Here is a 6,000-nt window from a genome sequence, read left to right as displayed (position 1 = left end):
CAGATTTGACGAATCGATGTTTTAATCTTTGTTTACAGAGAAGTCGTTTTAAAAATGTGGTATTGAGTTATGGAAAATAAGAATTGTTTATAAAAATATGTTTTTGAAAAAAAAATGAAACCGAATGAGCGTCGAACACAGATTCTCTGAGTGAGAGGCTAGAACGTTACCCCTCAGCTACCGTTACTTCTTGGATGAGTGGTGATCGAAGAATAACAGGTTATATGCAATTTGCACTTATCATCGGCTGCTTGTGCATTAGTGCGGCAACGCACCTGGTGCTGTGTTTTTAGGTTCCGTGGCATATTTAAATCATCTGACGTTGAAAAACATATACGATTGAGTTTACGTCATGTGCTTTTGTGTCAATTCATTCAAATATGTCACCTAATATTCATAATGTTTTGGTGTGCAGGGAAGCAACTTCAGAATCAATTTCAACATTTATTTTGAATCCTCTTTAATGCATTCTTCCTGGCGTTTCAGCAAATGATTCATATTGGCACAGTATATGTAAAACATGGCTGGTCTAACAATTAGTTTGTAAATACAACAATTTATTTTAGTAAATGGTTTTGATTTTCTATAACTACTTACTATATTCGTACCTTTTCGCTTGCATACCTTCGGTGTGGTTTTTGATAGTTAATTAATTCATGCTATACATAAGTCCTAAATCTTGGACTTCACTAGACCAATTGGAACCCCATATTCGTAGTGACAACACATCTGTTTGAAGATTTCAAATAGCACTCGGATTATGTGGGAGAAGCTGAGATTCGGTAGGATTTGAAGAAAAAATTTCTTTTTGGCAAGTCAATGGAAAATGTATCCAAACTTTTCTACAATCCAAGCATGTTTTGGATCATGTAGTAATTTAAGTTCGATCATTTAGTTTGTCGATTACGTGTTACGTGTTTAAACGTGTTTTATGGTGGACTTCTGGTGCGAATATTTTTCGACATTTATCCTCTGGAATGAGTTATTGGCAAACTACTAAATTATCCATAACAAATTACTCTAAGGCAATTAACGATTTTTGATTTCCTGATAGAATAATATCAGGTATGCAATCAGTATAATATAAAGTATTACACATTATTGGCCCAAGTATGCTGATTTCGGTAACACCAACTCTGTCACGAATAATCTATCAGATTTTGTACAGTGATAGTTTACCTGTACAGAGTGATCTGATAAATAATTTTAGATCAGTTCATTATAATATATACAAAAACAAATTAATATGAATCAATTTTAATTCGGTTAATTCATTATTCGGTTAATCACTCCGAAATGCTCTCCATATGAAGAAAAGCGACTATAGTAGAATTCCCTTCAAATTTTATTAAGTCGGATCAAATTCGTTAATCTTAGTTAAAAGTGGTTGAATGTGAATGACAAAAACGGAACTGCTATCAGCAAAAAATGAATTCTTATCTATATGAAGAATCATACTATTCAAAACAATAATTTTGAAAAGGCTAACTTACTGATGGGTGCCAGAAGCCTAAGCTGGATTCTGACTTCAAAACAAGAAACACTCGAAAGTTTGTCAAATGACCAACATTATGGACCATATATCCAAAACTATGGATCATATTACCGAAGTTTTGGATCATAATCACGATAAAAATTGCGCAAAATTGTATTTTTATGGATCAAAATGTAGTTTTCTATGGATCATTTTCCAAATGGATGATGGGAAAATAGCAGGAATGATATTGTTTTTCTTGATCATGTTAAAAGGTACATACTTATTTTCCAATTATTTGGTTTATTTTTTTAGCTTAGTTATGCTTAGTTATGGATCTTAAATTTAATCTTTTATGGAACATTCAGATGTTATTTATGGATCGTTTTTCATTTTTTATGGATCGTTTTTGAGCATTTAACGGTACAAAGTAAGGCTGCCATAAACAAATGTGAAAAATATGTTGTTTGAACGAGCGAGAAAGGCATCATCACCGCTAGGTGGATTAATCAGGGTTTTTTTTCGTAATTCTCACTTTTTTTTTGCTTAGGTAATGTGAATGTTCAACCTTTTTTTTTTTTTTTGGGCAAGCAATTATTGTCGTCGTTTTGCCTTTCAAAAGCCAAAAAATACCCAATTTTTTCAGGTTACGTCTTCTACACCTTAGGTTGATCTGCTTTTTCAAGTTTGGAAGTAAAAATTAAAGATTGCCTTTTTTTAATCTTGGCCTTACGCAAGCTAATAAGATTCCTCAGACTTGGCCCTATCGCAAGTGGGAAATTTACTATTTCTTTTTTCAAGCTTGACCTCAGGCAAGCTAATAAAGTGCCTCAGACTTGGCCTTATCGCAAGTGGGAAATATGCACTCCAAATGGTTAGTATAGGAGCCATTTAATTTTTTTTCGAAATAAAGCCTGTCCACGTTAAATTTCGGACACCCATATTTCAACGCGATTTTCAAACTTTTTTACAAACTACGGAGACAATCCATTTACATGTCAGCTAAATCTTTCCGGTCTATGTGCTGCTTTCAGCATATTTTCGCTCACTCCAAATTGATGGAATGGTGACAAATCGATTGTACATAATCGAACTGTCCGAAATCTAACGTGGACAGGCTTTACTTACCATTCTGCTGCGCCAATGTGGTCTTTCCGCCCATCCATTTTCAGCTGGTTGGTTTTCTTAAAATTCGCAGAACTGTATGTTTCAGAACCTTCTGGCTGACATAGTGCTGCTGTCGAAACCAGGGAAACCGTCGGGGAATCCAGTATCGTATAGGTCCATATGCCTGCTGGATACACTGGGGAAGCTTCTGGAAAGGATTATCCTTAATCGGCTGACGCTGTTCACGGAGGGCAAGACCGTCTTATCGGAAAATCAGTTCGGATTCCGAAAAGGCAGATCGACAGTGAATGCAATCAAGATGGTCATAGACGTTTCAGAGAGAGTAGCCAAGAAGAAGAGGCACGGTAATCGATTCTGCGCTGTAGTAACGATTGACGCCAAAAGCGGTTTTAACAGTGCCAGCTGGGAGGCCATCGCCGCAGCGTTGCACGGTATGTGGGTCCCTGACTATTTGTGTAGAATCCTCAAGAGTTACTTCCAGAATCGAATTCTGGTTTACGAAACGAATTCGGGGCAGAAGTCGATTAGGGTTACGGCGGGTGTTCCGCAAGGTTCCATATAGGCCCAACTCTGTGGAACATTATGTACAACGGAGTTCTAAAACTGATGTTGCCCAAAGGCGGGAAGATCTTCGGATCGCGTCGTCCTTAAGATAACCGGAGAGTCGTTGGAAGAAGTAGAAATGCTGATGGCGGAAACGACCGACGCAGTTGAAAACTAAATGAATGGAATTAAGCTGCAGCTTGCTCACCCAAAAAAAAATATGCCGGTTAGCAACTGCCGAAGGATCCAGCAGATGCAGATTACCGTAGGAGGGCACAACATACCATCCATGCGGGCTTTGAGGCATCTAGGAGTGATAATCGACGACTGGTTGAATTTCAAAACCCATATCGACTATTCCTGCAAAAGGCGGCTAAAATGGTCAGTGTGTTTGCAAGGATCATGCCGAACGTTTTCTGACGTCTTCAGAAGACGTCTTCTGACAGCAGTATCATCCTCGATACTGAGGTACGGAGTTCCAGCCTGGGGAGCCGCGTTCAAGACGAAACGTAACAACGTAAACGTTGAACAGCGTATTTCACCTGATGGCCGTTCGAGTCGCGAGTCCGTACCGAACCATTTCGTCGGAGGCATTTTGCGTTATCGCAGGGATGATGCCAATCTGCATAACCCTAGCAGAGGATATCGAGTGTCACCAACGGAGAGATACCAGAAATGTGAGGAAAACGGTGAGACTGGACTCTATCCAGCTTTTTACGCTAGCCATAAATTAACAAGGGGTGAATCGGATTTGTCGTTTGCTGTGTACAAAATTAAAAACAAATCTTAGTAGCCATGAACTAGACTCTACTCACAGAACTGTCATATTTTTTCACTTCGGATAAACACCCCGTAAATATATTGTAATATAGTTTTCTCCTCAGGTTTTCAGTATTGATGAGATTTATTTTGAATAATATACCAACTAATGTTCTTGTTCATTTTCTAGGATATTGCAAATGCAACGCAGATCAAATAACATGATGAAAAATAATTTTAAATAAAAAAAAGGTGCATCCAAACTATTTTACTAAACCGAAGAAAAATCTTTTTATGTTGACTGCTTGCCATGTCCTTAAAGCTTATAGTTCAAAATAATCGAACGAAAAGATGCATTTTTTTACTGATACTTAGACGCTATTTATCTATTAATAATACATCCGCTGGGTGGCTGTTTATAACATGAAAATAGGTCGTAGTTGGGCTTGTTCTAGTTGTGTAAAGTCATGAGGTTGCCCCAATGAGGTAAGGATATTTACATGCTCCCGTTTGGACTTCTTAGTTGATTCCTGTGATAATGAGCGGATCTTCACTGTGCTAGTGAAATAATCCCAAGTAAATATCAACAGTAAACCATGCTTCGCTTTTTACCATCTAAAAAGTGAGCTCCCACCTTGGCTCCCACCCTCTGCAGCTATATAAAACAACCAAGAGCACTGAATTCTGAGTTTCATTTTGGGAATATGGAAATGCTTTAGATGATTTTTATTTAATTACTGTATCAAAATGTAAGTTACTTGTTACGCTGATTTTGTTTAGAGGAATATCATATTTATGCTTAAAGACGATAAAGAATAACGATTCTCTATACAGCGGGAACTTGGGAACACTATTGTTTTCGATTTGATCGGATTCGGAAAGATATATTTGTATGATATTGAATATGATTATAGACACATTGTTTATATCACCATCATCCTTGCGAGCTTGGGAACTAGAACTGAGACTCGGGTCATCGGAACATAAGGAGAAATGATAACACGGTATCCCTTTTTAATCTTAAATGATTCTAAGCAGGTTTTATAAATGAATTAAAAGAAAATATATCGAATAATAAAGCTGCTTTAAATCTCGGAATCAAACTGACGGAAAGGTGATGAAGAATGACTCCCAGATGTCTTGAATAAGAAATCGAATACCTAAATATTACTCACGATGCCATCGCTTACATTTTTACTTGATATCTAAAAAGAAAAATTAGTTGAAAAGTTATATGTAAGAATAACAAACTACACGAGAATTAAACCACGTTTCAGGAGCAAGTTTGTAATTCTAGAAAAAAAAATAAGACAGTGTAATGTTTTCAAAATGTTCAACTAATCATAGATTGCTAAGATTCATTCTCAGAACTCACTATAAAAACATTTGTACACATCATGTGTCAAGAGGGGTGATTCAAAGCATTATGGCACCGTGGCGTAAAAAGCTGGATGGTGAAGTGGCAGCAGGAGTGGGACAATGCGGATAATGGAAGGTAGACTCACCGGCACATCCCCAATGTGCCGACGTGGGTGAATAGCCGCCACTATTGGCATCGGTGTGGCCATGCGTCATCGCCATTCTGCCCGGCGTGTATCAACATAGAGGAGACACCAGAGCACGTGGTATTCGATTGCCCACGGTTTGCGGAAGTACGTAGAGGAATGCCTGCTCTACGGGCGGACAACATCACAGAGTGAATGCGTAGCGAAGAAGACACGTGGAATGCGGTAAGCTGAGTCGTGACGCAAATACTGTCAGAACTACAGAGTAGATGGAGAAGGGACCAGCAAATGAGCGTCAGTTCGGAGGAAAATCCAGCGCAGTGAGCAGTGTTTGGCCTCGGGTCGTCGGTACGCCAGCGAACTGGAAGTCTTCTGCCAACCGGAATCATCGGACCGATTTCGGAGTTTAGTAGTAAGCCAAGTAGTAGTCTTCTTCTTCTTCTTCTTCATTATTGGCATTACATCCCCCACTGGGATATTGCCGCCTCGCAGCTTAGTATTCATTAAGCACTTCCACAATTATTAACTGCGAGGTTTCTAAGCCAGGTTACCATTTTTGCATTCGTATATCATGAGGCTAACTCGATGGCA

This window comes from Armigeres subalbatus, chromosome 1, assembly GCF_024139115.2.
Source record: "Armigeres subalbatus isolate Guangzhou_Male chromosome 1, GZ_Asu_2, whole genome shotgun sequence".
NCBI lineage: Eukaryota > Metazoa > Arthropoda > Insecta > Diptera > Culicidae > Armigeres > Armigeres subalbatus.
Note: the sequence above shows the minus strand (reverse complement) of the source record.